General features: G+C 41.1%; 1 protein-coding gene across 3 annotated transcripts in view; it reads left to right on the top strand.

Moving 5' to 3' along the window:
- Positions 1-282: 282 nt before the first annotated feature.
- Positions 283-24,999, top strand: part of sipa1l1.S (signal induced proliferation associated 1 like 1 S homeolog) — a 115,256-nt gene continuing 90,539 nt past the window's right edge. The window contains exon 1 of one of the 3 annotated variants that reach the window (XM_041574748.1): positions 283-541. The gene's annotated coding sequence lies outside the window, so the exon portion shown is untranslated. The remainder of the gene's footprint in view (positions 542-24,999) is intronic. The other 2 variants (XM_018232243.2, XM_018232244.2) reach the window with 2 other exon arrangements.

Consider the following 24,999-nt stretch of genomic DNA (forward strand, 5'->3'; position numbering starts at 1 on the left):
GATATGAAAATAACAGTAAAATACACATTTATGATACATGTCAGCGCCATATAAAGATGGGGAGATTATAAGAACACTGTATTGAAGTTATGAGATTAATTCTTGGCAAAATTCCTTCTTGAGCACAACTGCTGCCCCCATTAAACCCTGATTGAGCAGCAGTTACTCCCCCTCAGCAGGGAAGCGGCTAATCAGCACCCCTGGGTGGCTTCTATTACCAAGCTGCCCTGTCACCATAGCAACCCGTCCCGCCCTCTCCACCGCCTGCTGCCATCTTGCCCGCTGTAAAGTCTCGCGAGAGTTTGCCGCAGCGGCTGAGCGAGAGCGGGCGGGGAGTAACTTTGTTCTTAACTTGGGCAAGAGGAAAACGGAGTCCGGGAGGACCGGGCGGAGAACGTGTCGGTTGCCGTGGGGATGTTGACGGACAGGGGCCCGTAGAAGAGATGGGGGAGGGGTTATCGCGGGCTCTGGAAGCTGCTGATTTGTGTGCGGACAATGAGGGTCTGTGAGAGCTGCAGGAGGAGCCCTGACACAATCCCAGGTATGACTTGTGTGTGTTCTACTGCTGCTGGAGATGCTGCAGAGACATTGTATTCTCAGTCTCATGGATATATAATTATATATTTATACTCACAGCTCAGTCCCACTGTATTTATGTGCAGGGAGCTGCTACACTAACTAAATGCTTTGCTACAAATGTCTCCCTGTATTGCGGGGCTGATGTACAAAGGGCGCCGACCCCACAGCTGTTGTCCTTGTGCAGGAGGAGGAGGAGGAGGAGGAGGAGGAGGAGGCAACGCTGAGCGGCTTTTGTCTCATGGAGACACTGGAGTGAAGATGTTGTGACTGTGACTCTCACTAATGTACCACGTGACTCCCTCTAGTTATTGTTCAACACTTGAGACTTGCAGGGGATTCTGGGAGGAGGGTCACACACTGGACGTCCCTGAGCTCCATTAGTCTTTCCCCCCGAAGCCTTTCTGTGATGCCCAGGTCTCTGGATCACTATTTCCACCTAATGTTGTGCCCGTAGTGTTGTGCCCGTAGTGTTGTGCCCGTAGTGTTGTGCCCGTAGTGTTGTGCCCGTAGAGTTCTGCCCATAGTGTTCTGTAGTGTTGTGCCCATAGTGTTCTGTAGTGTTCTGCCCGTAGCGAGTTCTGCCCAGAGTGTTCTGTAGTGTTCTGCCCAGAGTGTTCTGCCCGTAGCGAGTTCTGCCCGTAGCGAGTTCTGCCCGTAGCGAGTTCTGCCCGTAGTGTTCTGTAGTGTTCTGCTCCTAGCGTGTTCTGCCATTGTACAGTGCTACCATGTATTCATAGTTTCTGGTAATCGATATTAATGTGCCGCACCCCAATTTCCCTCATATTATGTACCACATCCATCTTGCACCGTTGGCACATATTGTAAGTACTGATATAAGTATATTATTGTAGGGGTCTAGTAAATTAGCCACCCGTAGTAATATTGGCAGGCAATTCACCAGTGTTATGGATGCCTAAATGGGTCCTAATGGGGGGCCTATTTCATTATTCTGGCAGGAAGGGAATGGGTAGTGGAACCTAGGTACATTAGGCCTAGTAAAGAATAAGCTATTCTCTGTGATAGGTCACTCTAGGAGTGATAGACAGGTTATTTAGTTGAGCAACCTAAGGGCAGAGACACACAGTCAGATTCAGGCAGATTAGTCGCCCGGCGACAAATCTCTTCTTTGGCGACTAATCTCCCGAAAAGCCTTCCCACTGGCTAAAATCTAGATTCATGTAGGGATGGCAATCGGAACGCTTTGTTTTCCGAAGTATCTCATTAGGCAACTTTGTGTGACTTTGGAAAACGAAGCGATCAGAGTGCCATCCCACCGTCATTTTTCATTCTAGCCGGCTGGAAGGCAGTTTGGGGAGATTAGTCGCCCCACGAAGAGGAGATTTGTCGCCGGGGAACTAATCTCCCCAAATCTGATCATGTGTCTCTGCCCTAATGCTCCGACGAAGAGAGTTAGAGGGATTAAGATGCCGGGTACTAATTGCCCAGAAGTAGGGACTAATGTTGGCCATACACGGGCAGATAAAGCTGCCGATATCAGTCGTTTGGACCTATTTGACAGCTTATCTGCCCGTGTATGGGGGCTTCCGACGGGTCATCCCGATCGATATCTGGCCACTATATCAATCGGGAAGGTTGGATTTTTATCCGACCGACCCGTCGGAGCCACTTGGCACATCGTAATTCGATCGTTCGGCCATACGGCCGAACAATCGAATTACCCCCGATATAGCCTCGCAGTTTAGTGGCATATCGGGGAAAGATCTGCTCGTATGGCGATGTCGCCAAACGAGCAGATCTTTAAGTCTATGGCCACCTTAAGTGTACAGACTTAAGATGGCCATAGACGCAAAGATCCAATCATACAAATTGAGGATTCGTTTGATTTTTGGACCGCGGAGACTAGTCGTTTGGTCGATGGGACAGGTTAAAAGATTTCTGTCGGCTGCTGATAATATCTCTGCGTGTATTGCCGATCGTATGATTTTCAGTGGGAGACGTCACTAGCTTTTGTCGGACATAACTTTCGTACGATTACTGTCAGGGGCAGAACATCGGCTGATCTGTTCTTTTACTACTTTATTTGATCTGAATGGTTAGTGGCAGGTCGGGAGATGGGGAAATCAGCCAGCTTAAGATATGTAGAGATTCTCCTGGGTTCCATTTAGGGAAAAGGCTTGGGTGTACCTTTAATTGCTGCTGTGCCAGCAGGAACTAAGCTGATCATTGATGCTTGTGAGTATATGCGATCCTCTGTTGCGCTATGTTCCTGTTGATTTCTATCAAACTCCTATGTGGATGAAGCTGCTGAATAAACTATGTTCTTTGGTTAAGCTTAAAGAACCACTGGTGCTCAATTATTGTGCATAGTACATTATTACAGTTCCACTGCACCCTGCCTCCACACCGCAAAGGGCTTTACCCCTGAGAAAAAGGTCTCATCCGGAGCACAAAAATATGTTGGAATAAGCCACTCAGTTTACTATAGCTCTACATTATTATTAATGTTCAGGTCACCCTTCTGAAATACAGTGCCCTGTTCTCATGATGAATCGCATCTTTTATTTGCAGGACTCGGCAACTGCCAGCAAGGTACTGGCACTTTTAACTTCAAGCCATAACTTCTTGTTCCTAGATCTTCCAGTGTGTCGACCAGCATAGTTTATTTGTTTGTTCTAGCAGGGAAATGCATGTATGACCTATAGTTCCATAATGACAGCATTTAATTTCCATATTCCGATATTACACTTGCCACTTCCCAAATTGAATACATAGTCTATTTGTGCAGGAAATGTAGCAAATGTGGCATGTCCACTATTCATCCCCAAGAGATTGTGAACTGTAGCTCCCACAGACTTGATATTAAAGTTGTAAGTAAAAAAAATAAATACACCGTGTAATCATAGTAATATTTTCTAATGGTTTTTGATGAGCTTTGACTATTGGGCCTATGTGCCCTGTACCATATACACTGTCTCCCTTATTAGAGGACGCAATATGTACTGTACTTTATTTTTTATACCGTGCATTTTAATTGCACACATTTTACTAGTACGCCTGCTGTGACAAGCAGTTCTATTAGTTTGCACCTTATAATAATTGAAGCCTTTGCTGAATGTTGTCACTGCGTGGCACTAACATCAACAACATCAGTAGTCCTCAGGTTTGGTCCTTGAGAGTGACCTACTCCTCACACAACTATGTACATTTTAGGTTCATAGGAGTCGGTTAAATGTAATTAGTGAAGGTTAGCTATTTGTAGCTAGAGTAGGTCAGTTCTGCTATATATATGTGCCATGCTATATATGTGCCATGCTTCCCTTGGCTCACTTTCCTTCTCACCATGGGTTTTCCCCTTGACCCACTGCTTCCCCACCTGACTTTTTATAGGCAGGCTGCTATCTAAGTATACCCAGTACATCGAATTCATGGGCAGCAGGGATGAAAAATGCATGAACATCCACTACGAGCATGTTCCGCAAGCAATTGACCCCAGCTACGAACACTGGGAAATGTTTTTTGTAGTGGCCGGAGGGCCACATAGTATGTTAATACATCGAACCTTCTTTACTGCTATTTACATTCATTTCAAATAGAGTAACATTTAGGGGCCCATTTACTTAGTTCGAGTTAAGGAATAGAGGAAAAAAAGTTTGAATTTCGAATGGTCGAATATGGCTACTTCGACCATCGAATGGGCTACTTCGACCTTCGACTACGACCTTCATCTTCTAATCAAACGGTTCAAACTAAAAATCGTTCGAATATTCGACCATTCCATAGTCGAAGTACTGTCTCTTCGACCACCTTCTTCGCCACCTAAAACCTACCGAGGCCAATGTTAGCCTATGGGGAAGGTCCCCATAGGCTTCCTAACAATTTCCTGATCGAAGGAATATCCTTCGATCGATGGATTAAAATCCTTCGAATCGCTCGATTCAAAGGATTTAATCGTTCGATCGATTATTCCTTAGATCGTTCGATCGTAGGAATAGCGGTAAATCTTTCGACTTCGATATTCGAAGTCGAAGGATTTTACTTCGACGGTCGAATATCGAGGGTTAATTAACCCTCGATATTCGAACTTAGGTAAATGTGCCCCTTAGGGTCAGCGCACACGCTCGGATTCAGAGAGATTAGTCGCCCGGCGACAAATCTCCTCTTCTTCAGGGTGACTAATCTCCCCGAACTGCATCCTGTCGGCTAGAATGTAAATCGTCGGCGGGATGGCACTAGGAGCTCTTCATTTTCCGAAATCGCCCAAAGTTTCCTCATGAGGCAACTTCGTGTCTTCGGAAAACGGAGCGATCCGAATGCCATCCTGCCAGCAATTTACATTTTAGCCGGCGGGAGGCAGTTTGGGGAGATTCGTCGCCCCGAAGTAGAGGTGACTTGTCGCGGGCGACTCATCTCCCCAAATCTGAGCGTGAAAACGAAGTGTGCCATCCCCGTGTAGTGGTGATTCTCCAGAACAGAACTGTGCTTTTATCATTTTGCACCGCTGAATTGTCCATTCTTCCTGGGGAACACACTTTTTCTTTCTATCCTAGCACTATCTTAGTTTTAATTTCAGTCTAGACGTTATTTTTCTGTGAATCACACTTACTGCTTTGCCCTTTTGAATCATTGCTGTAAACAAAGCTTGCTACCTAGGCCTGTTGATGCAATTGAAATGCCGTCACAATTGAGTCAGTCACCTGCCAGTATCATTATTATTGTGGATACCTGGCTCTTTTGTTTGTGTAAAATAAGCATTATAGGAAGAGTAAGTCTTCATGTATGCACACTGAACATTCCATTTCTTTATATTTTATATATATTTAATTGTGAGAAGGAGCTGCCTATGTATTGTCCATAGGTAGTTCATCTAGTGGCCAGTAAATTGGCCAAGTGTAGGTACTGCCTTCCAAATATTTCCCTGCTGCGAAACTCATGCTCTGGTTTGGAAGTGTCCGTTGGCAGATGTGGTGATACCAAATGGGGCACAATGGCTGACAGCTGCTCCAGGAAAAGGAGATTTGAAAATCCAGCCTGTGTGTGCCAAAGCATGGTGCCCTTCCGTCTGTATGTACGGATAGGGTGAACACAGTGGCAGATATTAGTCTTTTTTTATTAGTTTTTTTTTTTTCAAAATGAATCAGTTAATAGTGCTGCTCCAGCAGAATTCTGCACTGAAATCCATTTCTCAAAAGAGCAAACAGATTTTTTTATATTTAATTTTGAAATCTGACATGAGGTTAGACATTTTGTCAATTTCCCAGCTGCCCCAAGTCATGTGACTTGTGCTCTGATAAACTGCAATCACTCTTTACTGCTGTACTGCAAGTTGGAGTGATATCACCCCCCTCCCTTTTCCCCCCAGCAGCCAAACAACAGAACAATGGGAAGGTAACCAGATAGCAGCTCCCTAACACAAGATAACAACTGCCTGGTAGATCTAAGAACAACACTCAATAGTAAAAACCCATGTCCCACTGAGACACATTCAGTTACATTGAGAAGGAAAAACAGCAGCCTGCCAGAAAGCATTTCTCTCCTAAAGTGCAGGCACAAGTCACATGACCAGGGGCAGCTGGGAAATTGACAATATGTCTAGCCCCATGTCAGATTTCAAAATTGAATATAAAAAAATCTGTTTGCTCTTTTGAGAAATGGATTTCAGTGCAGAATTCTGCTGGAGCAGCACTATTAACTGATGCGTTTTGAAAAAAACATGTTTTCCGATGACAGGATCCCTTTAATTATGGAAAAAATATACTTTGCACTGGCTTCGGGCATAAAGGAGAAGCTTATTGCTGTACCACCATCATAGTCTAACTTGTTTCGCACCCTTTAAAAATACATTGATTCATTGCATTTGCTGTTTATAATGGCAAGTTCAAATTTAAAATGTTACTTTGCATATTTCAAAATATGCCTTTTTAATATAATATAGTGTTTTGTTCTTGAGTGTTTCATGCATTGTGAGGATTACAGTGCAGATTAAGAGGTGGGCTAGCTTTTGCTAGAAATATTGTGCTTAAATATAGAAATCAATGGCAGGCTCTTGTGGCACCAAAGGTGATTTGAGGACTGCTGCCTCCCCTTAACTGCTAAAAGTGAACTGGCCAAGTTCCTGGGAAGGGAGAGGAATAAATATTCTCCCCTAGCTTGCTGTTATATACAGCTTTGCCATTCAGTATTGTATATCTGCTGTGCCTCTTTATTAAAATTTGTAGTTGGCAGATAAAAGTATTGGCAGGGTTGCCACTGGGGTAGAAAACTGGCTTATGGGCATTCAAGGGCACAATACTCAGGGCTACAAGATTTCTGATGGCAGCACTTTGCATTGGTTCTGAAAGGCAGTCTACTTCTATGGCTGTAGCAGAGCTTTAAGTTCAGGTTAAAGCATGTACTGGGGGAAAAGCTAATGATACACATTGCATATGTCAGACAAGAGCCACTCAATTGCTCAGTCTTCCCCTTTCTGGATTGTTTTACAAAAACATCATGCCTGTAGGCCTGGCTATGGTCACGTATTGTTTTATAGTGCTTTTGCAAAGCCATGTGTCTTGTAGTAATGGATCAAGGTCTGTTTGATCTCTCTGGAGGAACGTAAGCAAAGAAAGATTGCCTCGACTGGGGGCCCTGGAGCAAGGCCCTTTTGGTTCTGGGTTCTCTGGTGAAGCTCCTTATTTTATCCAGCACTAGAGCTTAAAGGGATCCTGTCATCTGAAAAAAAAAACCATGTTTTTTTCAAAACACATCAGTTAATAGTGCTGCTCCAGCAGAATTCTGCACTGAAATCCATTTCTCAAAAGAGCAAACAGATTTTTTTATATTCAGTTTTGAAATCTGACATGGGGCTAGACATTTTGTCAATTTCCCAGCTGTCCCCAGTCATGTGACTTGTGCCTGCACTTTAGGAGAGAAATGCTTTCTGGCAGGCTGCTGTTTTTCCTTCTCAATGTAACTGAATGTGTCTCAGTGGGACATGGGTTTTTACTATTGAGTGTTGTTCTTAGATCTACCAGGCAGCTGTTATCTTGTGTTAGGGAGCTGCTATCTGGTTACCTTCCCATTGTTCTTTTGTTCGGCTGCTGGGGGGGAAAGGGATGGGGTGATATCACTCCAACTTGCAGTACAGCAGTAAAGAGTGATTGAAGTTTATCAGAGCACAAGTGACATGCCTTGGGGCAGCTGGGAAATTGACAATATGTCTAGCCCCATGTCAGATTTCAAAATTGAATATAAAAAAATCTGTTTGCTCTTTTGAGAAATGGATTTCAGTGCAGAATTCTGCTTGAGCAGCACTATTAACTGATTCATTTTGAAAAAAAATTTTTTTTCCCCTTTAAGGGCTGGTGTTTATGAGAATTTTATCGACTGTCTACAGAGCAAGCCTCCTGCTGCATTCACTGGAAAACAGCATCCTCTACTTGCCAGTGATTTCTATCTGAACTCGTACCCCGAACTCGCACGCACCCTTGCACTCGCTCCCTGCACACCTTGGTATTTTTGTCAATTGCATTGGGGTGACTTATTTGATTTGTTTAAACAATTCCTATGCTTTGTAGTGAACTGATCTTGTGGGAAGGTTAATGTACGTTTTGCCAAATTGTAGGTGGATCACTTAATATAAACAAGGGCAAATACATGTAATGAAATATTCAAGTCCTGGTCAATGCAGAGTTATTGTTTCATTTCTAGACTGTGCATTAACCCTCTCTCTATCAGCAAGTACACCCAAATAAGCAGAATGTGTTTTGATACAAATGCAGTGCAATGTATGATTATTATTATTAATATTGACAATCCGTTTTCGTTTTCATTAATATATAACTATGGAGTTCATTCAATCTTGTATTCTGAACGGCTGCTTTCGCCCTTTTTCACTTTAATCTGCCATTTAAGATGATTATGTGCTGCGCTCTTATAAAAGAACGGTCACTTGGATCTTTCATGTTCCCCTTGCTGTTGTCTTTCTCGTTAAGTCAAGCAATCTAATGTTTTCACAATATACTGCGGTATGACATGCTTTCATTCTGCTATTACTGAAACATCAGCCTTCATCACCTTCTTGTCTGTGTTTGGGAGTTCACAGTGAAACAACCAGATTTTTTATTATAGTATGTGTCCAGCAACTCAGATGTTGATTGTCCCACTTGGTAGATCACTTCATTGTTACACTATTCTTTCCTTGCTCCCACGATGTGTGCCTGCTTCATTGTTTTCTTTGTGTGCTTAGCTAAATGAATCCTTTTCCTGCAATTTGTGTTTTTAGCACTGTACATCGATGCATTAAGGGAGAGATTTACAGTTCCCAGCTGTACAGTTCTTGTAATTAAAAATTCAGATGGTTTATTATAGGGCAAGTCATATTTTATAAAAGTGAGAAAGTAAAGGTGGCCATAGACACACACATCCTATCGTACGAATCGAGGATCGTGTATGGCGTGTGCCGACATCTTTCGTCCGGCGGAGATCGGTCAGGTTTGATTTTGACCCGCCCGATCCCGTCGGAGCCCATGGCACATCGTGATCGGATAGTTCGGCAATACGGCCGAACAATCAGATTACCCCCGATATAGCCATGCCTGTTAATGGCACATCAGATAAAGATCCACTCGTTTGGCGATGTTGCCAAACGAGCGGATCTTTGCGTCTATGGCCACCTTAGGCTTGGTACATATTTTATTTTAAGCTACTTTTTTAGCCTTTAGGACTACATGGTCGTTCTCACTGCAACAAAACGACAGCGCCAATGCACTCGCGGCGCTTTGATTTTCGAAGTCGCCCGTAGTTTCCTCGCGAGGCAACTTCGGAAATAGAAGCCAGGCGACTAAATCTCCCCGAACCCTTAAACAACTGTTCTCATGCTTCATTGAACTGTAAAATGAACAATCTTTTCACAATTGACCCAGTAGATTCATTATTTCATTCATTTTAACCTCCGCAGAGTAAACAATACGGGAGCTGTTTAAATACGGCTCTTTGTGCAGAACAACCAATAACTGTGTATTGTCCTGAGCATTTCTAGAAATAAAGAGAAAGTAACCTCACTTGTTTAACAGGGTGATTACTGCTAGGTGTTTTTTTCCATTTACCTTTATTGAATGCAAATCCTGTTTTTATAAAAACCCTCTTTAAACTGCTCAACACAAAAGCAGAATGCAAGGCCTATTCATTTGTGAGGCTAGAGGCACATTTGCTTTGTTAGATGCCCTGTGGCAAATTGTGTTATGTTCAAACCTGAAAGAAGTTGCTGGTCGTGTATTGTACAGGGCAAGCTACTGAAATACAGATTATTTTGTGCTGCTTTTGGTTTTTAAAAGGTCAAAACTTTAGCTTCATATAAAAATAATGCCCATGTGCAGGAAGGTAAAGTGTGTTGTTTACTTTTAAAAGAACAGTTCAGAGTAAAAATAAAAACTGGGTAAATAGGCTGTGCAATTTTTTTTCTAGTATAGTTATATAGCTAAAAATGTAATGTATAAAGGCTGGAGTGAGTGGATGTGTAACATAATAGCCAGAACACTACTTCCTGCTTTTCAGCTCTCTAACTCTGAGTTAGTCAGCGACTATAAGCGGGGCAACATGGGACATAACTGTTCAGCGAGTTTGTAATTGATCCTCAGCATTCAGCTCAGATTCAAAAGCAACAGTTATGATCCAGTCGGCCCTCCCTCAAGTCAATGATTGGCTACTGCCTGTTAACCAATCAGTGGAAACCAAGAGAGCTGCAAAGCAGGAAGTAGTGTTCTGGCTATTATGTTACACATCCAGTCACTCCAGCCTTTATACATTTTTGCCTAACTAACTATATTAGATACATGTTTTATATTGCCCAGCCTATCTATTTATACAGTTTTTATTTTTACACTGAACAATTCATTTAAAGATGTTTTGGCCTTCTTTACCATCCTAAAGGAGGCCATAGACTTAGAGATCCGCTCTGTTGTCGATGTTGCCAAAACTCGATTCGAGTTTTTTCTCTGAAAAAAAACTCGAATGTCAGGAAGGAACAAAACAACTCCAAATTGATTCAGATTGACTAAAACAGCAATTCAGCAGGTTTTAGGTGACAAATAGTCGAATTCGAGTTCTTAAAGGGCCAGAGTATGATAAATCTCTTAATCTTAATTAATTTGGAATTTCAAATTTATGGGGGTTTAGGGGAGTTTTTAAAAACTCGCATGAATTCAAAATTCGACCTTTGATTAATGTGCCTCTAAGTGTACTCATACACACCCAATAAACATTACAGAGTATCTAGTGACACCACAGTTTGTCCTGCATATTTTTTGTATGGAGGTTGCCGTCGGAATAATGGAACTTTTATAATAATAAAACCGATATACTGTCATCTTGTAGGTATACAGTATAACTCTGGCTCATTGCCTTATATGAGTAACTATTCTTGTAAATAATTAAATATAATTTGAGCACTTGTAAAAAAAAAAAAAAAAAAAAAAAAAAATGTGAGACAGAGAGGTAGAGCTATTTATAAAATGTAATATACCTCATTTATTTTTAGTTGCTTTACTTAATACCTGAGTTGTTGGAAAGCTCTTTAAATTCTATCCCTTTTTTGGCACACACTGGCTTGTGCTGTGATTATATAAGATTTTTTTAAGTTGGCTGCTTTTCTGCACATTTGACACCCTGTTATTTTGTCCTTTCATTTGCTGTATAGTGTTTCCCAGAATGCATTGCTGGTTTCGGCTGAAATTTCTTACATTTTCTCATCCAAGTCAGAGATATACTATGTCCTTTAAATGCAGGAATCCTAAATTTAATGTACACAATAAAAATCAAGCAGGGTACAAAGGATCACGAATCCTAATTTGCATATGCAAATTAGGGGTGGTAAGGGGAAAACATTTTTTACTTCCTTGTTTTGTGACAAAAAGTCACGCAATTTCCTTTCCTCGTCCCTAATTTGCATATGCAAATTCGGTTCAGCCTGGCAGAAGGATTCGGCCAAATCCGAATCCTGCTGAAAAAGGCCTAATCCTGCCTGAATCCCGAACCAAATCCTGGATTTGGTGCATCACTACTGCTTATATCCAATTTTTTTTATTATTTACATTTTTTATTTTTATTACCTATTGCATTTGCACTTCCCACTGCCATTGTTGGGGAAATAGCAGCAGTCTGGGTAGAACTCCACGGTGCGGCTTGAGCCGACACGTTGCCATGCAACAAAACGCATGCGACGTGTCGGATGTTCTGAAGATACAGGAAGTGAAGGAGAAATCGCAGGTAAGAACTACATTTATCCGACTGTCAGCTGAAAACTCGAGTAAAATTTTGGAGCAAATGTAACAACTTTTTAAATTAAGAAGTTTTATTACATACTCTGTGCACTATCATAAACTATAATGTTTGCCCCCCTCATCCAACAGTAGGATAGAGATTGCAAAGTGTAAGCAAGGTAGAGTCCTGCAGCAGGGTCGGGTACCTGTTTCTGTCCCCGCCCACAGTTTATGACATCACTTCCAGTTTGCAGCACAATCACTTCCTGCTTGATGGTGGTCAGCGGGTTGTGGGCCAGGTTGCGGATAAGGCAGTTGCGGTTTCCGTTGGCGGATCAAAGTGGGAAAATATGCGGGTTGTGTGGTCGGGTCCGGGTCTTAGAAATCCGTTCTGCCCAGTACTCTAATGCCAGGGACTAATTTTCCACTTTGCAAACATTTATTCGCATTGTAAATGATTTTTGCGTTAACAATATTACATTCCCCCAAAAGGCTTTTCCAACTAAATTGCTTGCTAGGAGCGTTAATTCTTCTCTTCTGTGTTGGTCCCATCATTCAACATTTTAGCAATAAAAAATTGATGCTCGTAAGCAATGCAATTGAACAGATTCAAGATTTAGAGATAGAAAGTTGAGATTTTTTAAGTAAATATGGTATAGTTTTTATTTAGATCATGCCCTTCTTTGGATTTGCAGTGGTCAGTTAGTGGTCCGTGGGTTTGGGATGCTCTCTGCAGGTGCAAGCTGTAAACAAAACCTATTACTATCATTATTATTATTATTATTATTATCAGCCAGGCTGATTGAGGACAGATTGTGTGCTGACTTAGCTCTAGTGAATGTGTTTCTCTTTCACATGCTGAAATCATCCCAGCTTGAGCTGGCTCTATATTCCTTCCTGTGGAGTATGAAATAAAAGGAGGGAGTGTGGTTGAAATAATGGATTTCTTACTTTTTCCATTTAGGGAATTTGGGAGCTAAATGAGAACTCGTTCTTGTGTAATTTAGTTTGAAATCTTATATGGAGAAGAAATTCACTACTGTGCAAAATGAAACATAAATGTATTATCTAAAATCAATCCATCATATTCTTATTAAAAAAAAAAGGCACTTCAAAATGATTTAATGTTTATGGAGCACCAATAACTGGTGTTTTGCTTGACCTTGACTAAAGAGCTGACAGTTTGTACAATTGTGCATAGGTGCAGCTTTAAATTACATAAAAAAATCATGTTGCTTAGTATTTTTTTTTTCATACTAGTTGTTCTGCAACATGTTGGACTTATTCATCCACTTTTGAGGCCTAAAATTTGGCCAGGGTCTCCATTAGCTTAAAACAAGATGACACACATACGAACATATTGCTAAAGTAGCCAATCAGCTGTAGCTCCAAAGATATCTTAGACATAAAAAGTGTTCCCCTCAAACTAAACTCCCCCCCTACCAAAAGCCCCCCCAAAACTTTCTTGCATTGCCTCTCCCTGCAATGTGCATTAGTTTAAAAAAAAAAAAAAAAACTTTAAAAAAAAAAAATCTAAATCTAATGATTTAGATTTCTAATCTAAATATAGTGATACTGACACTAAAAATTTTCTTTTCAAATATCAATCTACATTAAAAGATACATATAGGTCACGTTGATCGTTTTTTTGCTGATAGTTCTGCTTTTGTAAGTACAGGTATAGGATCCCTCATCCGGAAACCCAATATCCAGAAAGCTCCAAATTACGGAATGGCTGTCTCCCATAGACTCCATTTTATCCAAAAAATCCAAATTTTTAAAAATGATTTCCTTTTTCTCTGTAATAATAAAAGAGTAGCTTGTACTTGATCCCAACTAAGATATAATTAATCCTTATTGGAAGCAAAACCAGCCTATTGGGTTTATTTAATGTTTAAATTAATTTCTAGTAGACTTAAGGCATGAAGACCCAAATTACGGAAAGATCCATTATCCGGAAAACCCCATTATCCGGAAAACCCCAGGTCCCGAGCATTCTGGATAACAGGTTCCATACCTGTAATTGTTACTTGAAGTTTCTAAACCTGACTGTTTTGCCAACCTGACTGTCCCATCTCAGTCTGTCAGTTAGAGTTTCTAAAGCTGGCCATAGATGTTGAGATTTTTAAAAGATCAGATCCTCATCGTGAGACCACAATCTTCTCTGAACGATCGTACGAATTGACCATCAACTAAAAAGACCAATTTGGCAGGAAAACAAAGGGGAGCTGCTTGGCCCTGCAAACATAGATACATTGCACTGGGACTGACAAAGATTTTTTTAACCTGGCCAATCAATTTCCCGACAGATGTCGGCGGAAAAATCATAAGATGTTCGATTGTTCGAATCCCACTAACCGCACAATAATTTCGGAAGATCGGTCGGACTTCCCTAAAATTGGTCGTTCGGCAAGAAAAATCTTTGCGTCTATGGGGACTTTAAAGGGATACTGTCATGGGAAAACACTTTTTTTTCAAAATGAATCAGTTAATAGTGCTGCTCCAGCAGAATTCTGCACTGAAATAATTTCTCAAAAGAGAAAACAGATTTTTTTATATTCAATTTTGAAATCTGACATGGGGCTAGACATTTTGTCAATTTCCCAGCTGCCCCTGGTCATGTGACTTGTGCTCTGATAAACTTCAATCACTCTTTACTGCTGTACTGCAAGTTGGAGTGATATCACCCCCTCCATCCCCCCCCCCCCCCAGCAGCCAAACAAAAGAACAATGGGAAGGTAACCAGATAGCAGCTCCCTAACACAAGATAACAGCTGCCTGGTAGATCTAAGAACAACACTCAATAGTAAAATCCAGGTCCCACTGAGACACATTCAGTTACATTGAGTAGGAAAAACAGCAGCCTGCCAGAAAGCATTTCTCTCCTAAAGTGCAGGCACAAGTCACATGACCAGGGGCAGCTGGGAAATTGACAAAATGTCTAGCCCCATGTCAGATTTCAAAATTGAATATAAAAAAATCTGTTTGCTCTTTTGAGAAATGGATTTCAGTGCAGAATTCTGCTGGAGTAGCACTATTAACTGATGCGTTTTGAAAAAAACATGTTTTCCGATGACAGGATCCCTTTAAGTGTCCTTGGAACTACCAGCATGGCATGACATCTAATGACTAGGCATGCTGGGAAATGTGGTTGCAAAATTTTTACTGTGCAACCGCACTCTTTGTCCTAGAGCTGTGAAGATTTGAAATGTTGCTCTCTGTGTCCCAAAAAATGGCTTAATAAAGGCATTTTAATAAGCAGTGGAATGCTGCCCTTCGGAATGCTTTGAAATCAATGCAACGTGCATGTGCCTCAGTACTAGGCATGTATCCATGGCCGTGCAGCTGCTTGAGGATCACAGACTGGTTCATTTAATCTCACAGAAAGATATTTCTAGTTGCCAAGGGCTTTAATGGACGACTGTAAGACGAGTATTGTGGTATAGCATTTTTTGTTTTACTGTGTACAAAACAGACTGAATGTGAACGCATGCTTGAGCTCCAATAAATGCAGAAATTTCATTCCAGCGTATTGCTATCCCTGTGCTTCCATACAGAGTAAGCTATAGTAGGCTTATCCAGCATGGCATTGGTTAAATAAGCCTTTAAGCACAGTACAAGTAAAGGATTAGGACGTTTTGAATAAAGCAATTACTGGCTTTGTATTGCTCAGGAGGAGGTTAAAAGACTGGTGAACCAAATCAATACCATAACTATCCTGAATAGCTTCTACCCGCATGTGCAAAAGCCGCCCGTTGTGCGCAGCACAAAACAACTGCATTTAATGCGTAAAGATTTGTAGTTTGACCAGGGATGGGATTTAATGGATAGGTTTTCAGTGTCTGTTTGCTACACACTTCATTTAGGGACTTTGAGGTATAAATGAACATTATTTAATAATGAATAGATAATGTAAGCTATATATTATTAAATAGACTCTTGATGTAACATGGTTGAAGTGAATGAGCCTGGATGATAACCACAACAAGTGTATAGCTAGTAGTATCCTTTGGAGTGTAGTTTATTACAGTTTGAAGCATTCATTTTATAGATGGGGGAGTTAAACCCTTTAAAGGACAACTAAACTCTAAAAATGCCATGTTCCATACAATGGACTTATTGCACGAGGCTAAAGTTTGAGCTTGTCAATAGCAGCAATGATCCAGGACTTCAAACTTGTCACAGGGGGTCACCATCTTGGAAAGTGTCTGTGACACTCACATGCTCAGTGGGCTCTGATTGGCTGTTGAGAAGCTAAGCTTAGGGCTCGTCACTAATTATCCAGCAGAAAATGAGCTTCCCTGGCTGTAATATAAGCTGATTAGGGATGGGCGAATTTTTTCGCCTCGTTTCGCCGAAAAAATGACGCCCATAGACTCGTATGGCAGCGTGCGTCAAAAAAAAAGACGTGCGTCAAAACAGTTTTGCCGCGTGACAAAATTTTTTTGACGCCCATAGACTTTAATGGGCGTCTGCGACATTTCCCCGGCGGCGAATTTTTGGCGAAGCGAAACGGGTCAAATTCGCCCATCCCTGAAGCTGATGCTACAGGTTTGCTGATTATTCAATTCTGATGCTAATTGCACTGGTTTCTGTGCTGCCATGTCGTAATTATGTGTATTAATTACTAATCAGCCTTATATTGTGACATTTCTATTCTATGTGTACTGTATATTGTAAGTGGCTCCCTAAGCTCAGTAAGTGACAGCAGCAGCTACTGAGGCATCTTTGGAGACACCAATCTTTACTGTTAAAGGGCTGTGGTTGCCTTGGGCTTGTACAGAAGCAAAAAACATAACGTACAACATTTCTACCTATTTCTTTAGTTTAACTTTCTTTGTCCTTTAACCCACCGTTCAGTAATTCCGTGTGTATGAAAAACAGTAGTGATAATAGTCAGTAGTGGTGATGTGGCCCCTGAGGTTTGAGCTTAGAATGCAATTCAGGGCTTAATATTGTGTAGTTGTGTTTACGTTATATGTAACAATGTCTGTGTTCTTTGTCACTGCATTGCTGGAATAAGACCTTACTGGTTTCCTTTGGGTGGTGTAAAAACATTGTTGCTGGTGAAACCGTTACGTATATCACATTTGTAGTTTATCCTGTTTTTTTGAGGGTAAGGGCACACAGGCAGATTCGGGGGGATTAGTTGCCTCACGATGAAACTTCGGGCAACTTCAGAAAACTAAGCGCTGCAAGTGCCATCCCGCTGGTGATTTTTCATTATAGCCAGCGGGAAGTTAGGGGAGGCAGTTCGGGGATATTAGTCACCCCGAAGAAGAGGAGACTAATCTCCCTGAATCTGCCCGTATGCCCTTAACTGAGAGGACATAACCTGCTGCTATAAAGCTCTCCAATCTAATCATTGGCAACATGCTGCATGTTCAAAATGTGTTTATCAAAGTCTGGGTGATCATTAGTCTTCCCTTTACTCCTTTGTAGGTATATGCAATGTTATTGCCCTGGGTGATAGTGGGAGACTGCTATTTAGTTAAATTGCTCCCATCCATCATTCAGGATCTAGTCATGGTCTGTACTTCTGCTTGTTTCAAGTTTCTCATAATCTATACCTACACCTCCAAATGTAAATACTTGTCTCCTTTTGAACTTTTAGTTCCATGCGTAAAACTTTCCTGGAAAAAACATTACATGTAGATTTATGGCAGTGACACATGTGGCATTTTGTATGTTTTTTCCCCCCCCCCCAGGATTTTCTTTTTTAGAAATGTCAGTGTTGTTTTCACCCCCTACAAATCCTGGGAAAGCAGCAGTAGAAGCTCCTAATGGATTTGCTGACTTTGATGTTGTAAACTGTTCCTCATTCATATGAGTGTTTAGTCTTTCATTCTGATGCTATTGATCTTCTTGAGGTCAGTTGGTTTGACTTACTACACCCAAAGGTGGCCATAGACGTAGAGACCTGCTCGATATGCCCACAACCCTGAATTTTTTAACCTGGATCGAGATCTGGCCAACTTTTGCCAAGATATCGATCGGGGAAGCCCATCGGATGGCTCCACACACGTGCCGATAAGTTGTTGGCAGCTTGTACCTGCCCGTGTTTGGGGGCCGTTAGGGTCGACATGGATCTGTGCACACTATGGAGCATGCAGTCACACTCTCTGAAAATCGCCTAGAAATTGATGTAAAGGTGACTGAGTGGAAAATGTTTGAACAGTTTCTTGCATGGTGGAACTGCATTGAGCTACACCATTAAGTTAACTGACAATATGCAATTACAATCACAGCAGGAGTTCAAAATAAAAGTTAAAACGTTCTTTAAGAATTTTTTTTTGACTACATAGGTATTAAGGTGGCCATACACATAGTGATCCACTCGTTTTGCGATTTCACCAAACAAGCGGATCTCTCCCCAATATACCCACCTTGAGTTGGTCGATATCTGGCTGATCGGATCGTGTGCTCTAGGGCCCAACAATCAGATCATAATGTATGGCATACAGGTGGTCGGATAGCGGGACTGCATCAATGAACATATACGATCCGACGGGATTTTTACCCCTGCCTGATCAACATCTGGCCGACTTTTGCCAGATATCGATTGGGGAAGCCTGTTGGAGGGCCCCATACACTGGCCAATAAGCTGCCGACTTGGTCTGTCCGCAGCTTTTATTGGCCCGTGTAAAGGTGGCCATAGACTCAAAGATCCGCTCGTTTGGCGACATCGCCAAACGAGCGGATCTTTCCCCGATATGCCACTAACGGCATGGCTATATCGGGGGTAATTGAACGTTTGGCCGTATGGCTGAACGATCGAATTACGATGCGCCAAGGGGCTCCAACGGGTCGGTCAGGTAAAAATCAAACCTTCCCGATCGATATCGTGGCCAGATATCGATCGGGAAGACCCGTCGGAAGCCCCCATACACGGGCAGATAAGCTGTCAAATCGGTCCAAACGACAGATATCGGCAGCTTTATCTGCCCGTGTATGGCCACCTTAAGGCCAGCTTTAAGGTGGCCATAGATGCACAGATAATACCATACAAAACAAATTTTTGTACGGTATTTGGTGCGTGTATGGTGGGTAAAGAGCTGACTGATATCGGCAGAAGACTTGGATATCAGTCGGCTTGTTGATCGGTCTAGATGGAAAATTTTGATTCAGTGCCTTTGAAGGGACCTGATCATCGGCCATTGTTAGTGCTGAATCATCAGATACAGGTAGAATTCTATTGTTTCTATATGTATATCTGACCATTCAGCTCTACACGTGTGTATTGAAACCAATGATCTTTCTTGGTTCCATTACATGGTTCTATAAACAATTTCTGGGCAGTTTAAGCTGGCCATAGAGGTGTAGATTTTACCCAAACAATCGAACGTCCCAATCTTCTGACCTGCCACTAACCATTCAGATTAGATAAAGCCGTAAAATAACAAATCCGACAATATTCTGGCTGTGACCGCAATCATACGAAAGTTATGTCCGACGCGTTCTAGTGACAGTCCCCCACTGATATCATCAGATAGGCAATACATGCCGAGATATTATCGTTAGAAATCTGTCCGATCAACTAAACCATCAACCATCAATCTGTCCGATCAAACAATTGCCATGGAACGAAAAAACATCTGGACAATTCACACATGGTCCGAAAATCACAGGAACCTTCGATTCGTATGAATATATCTTTGTGTATATGGCCAGCTTTATTGGGTAGTATGCTTTGTTTATTAAGATGTATTCTGAGCCAGTATGTGTCTTGAGAAGCAATCCATAACCCCGTAATCTTTTCCCTTTTGTGATATGTCTTTATAAAGATGGTTAAACAAGCAGGGGCTTGAATAACAGGATTACTACTTGCGTGTCATAGACATGTGTAACCAGACTCAGTGCTGTGGGAAGTAATGACCTGAGTCATCACTTTTTATCCATACAGTCCTCTGTGTATAGCAACAAGTTCTACGGCAGACTTTTCTGGTGTGGTCAGAAGCCAGTGGCGAAAGATTGATTGATTCCTTACTGGAAATATTAACAGAGCCACCCAGACAAACGTTCAGTTATGAATCATGTTTAAACAGTAATGCTGCATAAATACACATTAATTGCTGATAAGTGAGAACATGACTCTTAATAAATATTAGGATCTATAGTGTCTCTAAAGCTGGCCATAGACGCAAAGATCCGATCGTATAAATCGAGGATTCGTACGATTTTCGGAACGTGTGTGGAGAGTCCCGACATTTTTCGTCCGGCGGAGATCGGTCGTTTGGTCGATCGGACAGGTTAGAAAATTTCTGTCAGCTGCCGATAATATTGCGTGTATTGCCGATCGTACGATTTTCAGTGGGAGACTGTCAATGGCTTTGGTTGGACATAGATATCGTACGATTGCTGTCAGGGGTTCTTTACAGGATCAGTTCTTTAACTAATCTGACTGGTAAGACTTTGATCTGAATGGTTAGTGGCGGGTCGGGAGATGGGGAAAGTCCGATCGTACGATGATTCGTACGATCGGATCTTTGCATCTATGGCCAGCTTAATGGGAATTACAGCTGCATTGTGTAGCAATATCAACTTTATTTTTCTCTTCTATTATAGTTTATTAGAATATTCTCCCTTTTTCAACACTGGTTCAGTGAATTGATCTGTTGTTTCACTGGGAAATGTATATGGTTGTGGATACTGTCATGGGAGAACGTGTTTTTTCCAAAACACATCAGTTAATAGTGCTGCTCCAGCAGAATTCTGCACTGAAATCCATTTATCAAAAGAGCAAACAGATTTTTTTTATATTCAATTTTGAAATCTGACATGGGGCTAGAAATTTTGTCAATTTCCCAGCTGCCCCCAGTCATGTGACTTGTGCCTGCACTTTAGGAGAGAAATGCTTTCTGGCAGGCTGCTGTTTTTCCTTCTCAATGTAACTGAATGTGTCTCAGTGGGACCTGGATTTTACTATTGAGTGCTGTTCTTAGATCTACCAGGCAGTTATCTTGTGTTAGGGAGCTGCTATCTGGTTACCTTCCCATTGTTCTTTTGTTTGGCTGCTGGAGGGAAAAAGGGAGGAAGGTGATATCACTCCAACTTGCAGTCACATGACTTGGTGCAGCTGGGAAATTGACAAAATGTCTAGCCCCATGTCAGATTTCAAAATTGAATATAAAAAAATCTGTTTGCTCTTTTGAGAAATGGATTTCAGTGCAGAATTCTGGCGGAGCAGCACTATTAACCGATTCATTTAAAAATGTTTTTTCCCATGACAGTATCCCTTTAGACATATTGTATATATGTTCCATTTACCTATAATCTATATACAGGCAAGCTGCACATGTCATTTTCTGTTGAAAGTCACCTCTGATGTTAAGGACACGGGGACTGCCTAAATATGCCGGGAAGCTTCTGAGCTGTCAGTGAAGGTCACTGATGTTTTCTTGTCTGGAACTGTTATTATTTGACTGGTGTTTTCTAACATAATGACTGTATTCTTCCTGCAACGCAATGTTTACAGTTCTCTCTTATTTTATATATTCTATAAATCTAATGCTGAAATATAATATGTTTATGTATGTATAGCTTTCTTTTTTTGTTCTGTGTGTTCTTTACGTTAATCTTGCCACCGCAGTCAGGTATCCTAGCAACTGAGGGGATGATCTCACCAGTTTGCCGAATTCCGTTCTTTAGGGGGGAAAAAAAATGCTGCATTTTATACTTGGGTTACTTAATTTGATTCTTAAAAAAAAAAAAAAAAAAAACTTTTTTGGTTTTTAAATTTTTGTTAGAGGTGCTCTTTGAAACTTTATTTTAAAAAGGCAAACAATAAGAAATAATTGTTGAAATGTAATTAAGTAGTGATTGCTAATGCATTTACCGTTGGCCTTTAGAGTAAAGGATTTCAGACATTTTTCCTTTTGGTTCCCCCATTTCGACGTCCAACATTTGGTCAGGCTACCCTTAAAGGAGAACTAAACCCTAAAAATTAATGTGGCTAAAAATGCCATATTTTAAATAGTGAACTTATTGCACGAGGCTAAAGTTTCAGCTTGTCAATAGCAGCAATGATCCAGGACTTCAAACTTGTCACAGGGGGTCACCATCTTGGAAAGTGTCTGTGACACTCACATGCTCAGTGGGCTCTGATTGGCTGTTGAGAAGCTAAGCTTAGGGCTCGTCACTAATTATCCAGCAGAAAATGAGCTTCCCTGGCTGTAATATAAGCTGATGCTACAGGTTTGCTGATTATTAAATTCTGATGCTAATTGCACTGGTTTCTGTGCTGCCATGTAGTAATTATGTGTATTAATTACTAATCAGCCTTATATTGTGACATTTCTATTCTATGTGTACTGTATATTGTGAGTGGCTCCCTAAGCTCAGTAAGTGACAGCAGCACAGAGCATGTGCAGTGAATCAGCAGAAAAGAAGATGGGGAGCTACTGGGGCATCTTTGGAGACACAGATCTTTACTGCTAAAGGGCTGTGGTTGCCTTGGGCTGGTACAGAAGCACAAAACATCATGTACAACATTTCTACCTACTTCTTTAGTTTAACTTTCCTTGTCCTTTAACTCAAGATTACTGATGAAAAACTTTAAGATATTATAATTTTGTCTTATCCATAGTGAAACCTAAGTCCAAGAATATCAAGGAAAGCAGGTTGGCAACTTTCTGTGCTGATAATACCGGCCTTCGGTTGGGGGGGGGCGGGTGACTATGTAATTGGGGGGTGGGCGATGATGAAAGGAGAGGTGAAAGTGGGGGTGGGGTGGGGCTAGTAAGGGCAAATAGAGCATGAGATTTAATTTAAGCACCAATTAAACCCAGTAGAATTGTTTTGCCTCCAATAATTATTAATTATATCTTGGTTTGGATCAAGTGCAAGATAGTCTTTTATTATAAAAGGAAATCATTAAAAACTTTTTATTCTTTTTTTACAATTATTTGATCAAGATGAAAAATGGATATCGTTTTGTTGGGGGAATGTCTGGGTGTGAGGGGAGAGTGGTTTAATAACTTTGCAGATCCCCCTTATGATCTAGAGAACCACTTTTTTATTAACATTTTATGAATCTCTAATAACATAAATACAAGTGTTTCTAGAAAGCTAGTCTTAACAATCCTGGCCCATTCTTAATATTCTTCTTAGACATGCTATTCAGTTAAAATAAAAAAGAGTTTGGACATTGGCATTGCATGTGTTACATTTGGGAATGAGACATTTTTGATATAAAGTAAGGACTCTTCCTTATATAAAAGGTCAAATTATCATCCATACCCAGATATTTTAGCTTCTGGAGAGGAAAAATAAAAAAGTGGAAACATATGTGAAAGTTTCAGTTCTGAATCGATAAATACTGTATATACTCGAGTATAAGCCGAGTTTTTTAGACCCCAAATATGCTGAAAAACTCTACCTCGGCATATACTCGGGTCAAGCGCATAAACGGTCGCCGCCAATCGGATCAGAAACCCTCAATTTTTTGATTGAAACTTACCAGAAGCTGCTGCATTTCTTACCCTAGGCTTATACTCGGGTCAATAAGGTTTCCCAGTTTTTGGAGGTAAAATTAGGTACCTTGGCTTATACTCGGGACAGCTTATATTCGAGTATATACGATATTCTTTCTCTGTAAAGGTTGTTGTCCAAGAACCTCAACCAGACTGTCTGAGGGACCACTTTTCTATCCTTATTTAAACAGCATATGCTTATGTGTTTGCCGGTTTTGGGAGGGCTATTAGTGGAAACTATTCGGAGTGCAGCAGCTCCTAGATATGGACACGTTCCTATGATTTTTATAGGAACCTGTTGGTATCGATTTAAGGGGATCTGAGCCCTATAAGTTACTATGGGAGTTTGTGCTTTCAGTCAGCTCACACCCCCATCATTACAGTAATTGACGTAATTTGTATCCTTTAAATGATACCAACACCTTCTAGTTCCAGTATGCGGAATACATACCATCTGTATTCATTTATAGCATCCTCTTCTCTCTAGAGAACGTGGCCACACACTGGCTGCTGATTTCAAGAGGATCAGAGATGACTTAGGGATCAGATGTGCATTTGGGGAGGCAAATCAATATTTTTTTGTCAAAACATTGACTGCTATAATTTTCCTTTTATTTCATATAACTGTTCTAATCATCAAACTTTGCAGCCGATTTGAAGACTGTTGGCATTCAAGTTGTCCTTTTATGAAGATATTCAGGAGTAATTTCAACCCACTTAGTCTTCTGTAACTCTGGTTGGTAGGGCGTCTTCTCTAACCTTATGATGGTGCTCTTCCCACAGACAAATATTGTGGGAAGCCTTTACTTCCCCTCATTTGTTTTATAGTGTGAGAATAGGGTCACTTACAATCCAATACTGAGATATCTGCTTTTTTTAAAATAGGTAATTTTTTATTATTTTCGGTTAACGGGTAGGATGCAGAAGAGAAAGAGGGGGTGTACAGTGGTAACCTGATAACATGTGAAGTTCCATGTTTAGTTGAGCAATAACAACATTATAATCGCCGTATCAAGGCAATTTTAACTAGGGATGCCCCGAATCCACTTTTCTGGATTCAGCCGAACCCCCGAATCCTTCGTGAAAGAATCGGCTGAATACCGAATCCGAACTCCAATTTGCATACGCAAATCAGCGAGGGGGAGGGTAAAAAGTGCCGCACAGCTAAAAAAATTTTTACATCCACATTTTGTGACGAAAAGTCACATTATTTTAAGAATCCTGCTGAAAATGGCCGAATACCAAACCGAATCCTGGATTCGGTGCATCCCTAATTAACAAATGTACATCCAGCCAGGGTTTCCATATGTTGCCAAATTTGTCTGGGGAACCCAAGGCTTCATGCATTAGTTTTATCAGTGGGAGCATTTAGTTTACATAGTCAACCCATTCATCTTTTTTAGGGGGGAGAGGGGCCATTCATCTCATTATTGTTATTTTCCTGGCATAGTAAAGGAGGCATCTCACTAGTACTCTTGCTATATTTGTTGTTAAAAGCTCATTCACTAAGCCCAATAAGCATATTTCAGGGTAAAGGATTGGAGGAAGATCTAGGGATTATACCATAGAGTATATTTAGTAACCTTTCCAATACCGATGGATGATAGGGCATGTCCACGCCATGTGCCAGTAGGATCTGTCGTGCTCTCCACATCTTTTATGTTCGGGAGTGGATTTTCCCATGCGGTATTGCCTATTGAGGGGTGAGATAAGTTCTCAATATGAATTGAGGTTTTCTGTCACTTCTTCCCATT

This window comes from Xenopus laevis, chromosome 8S, assembly GCF_017654675.1.
Source record: "Xenopus laevis strain J_2021 chromosome 8S, Xenopus_laevis_v10.1, whole genome shotgun sequence".
Taxonomy (NCBI): Eukaryota; Metazoa; Chordata; class Amphibia; order Anura; family Pipidae; genus Xenopus; species Xenopus laevis.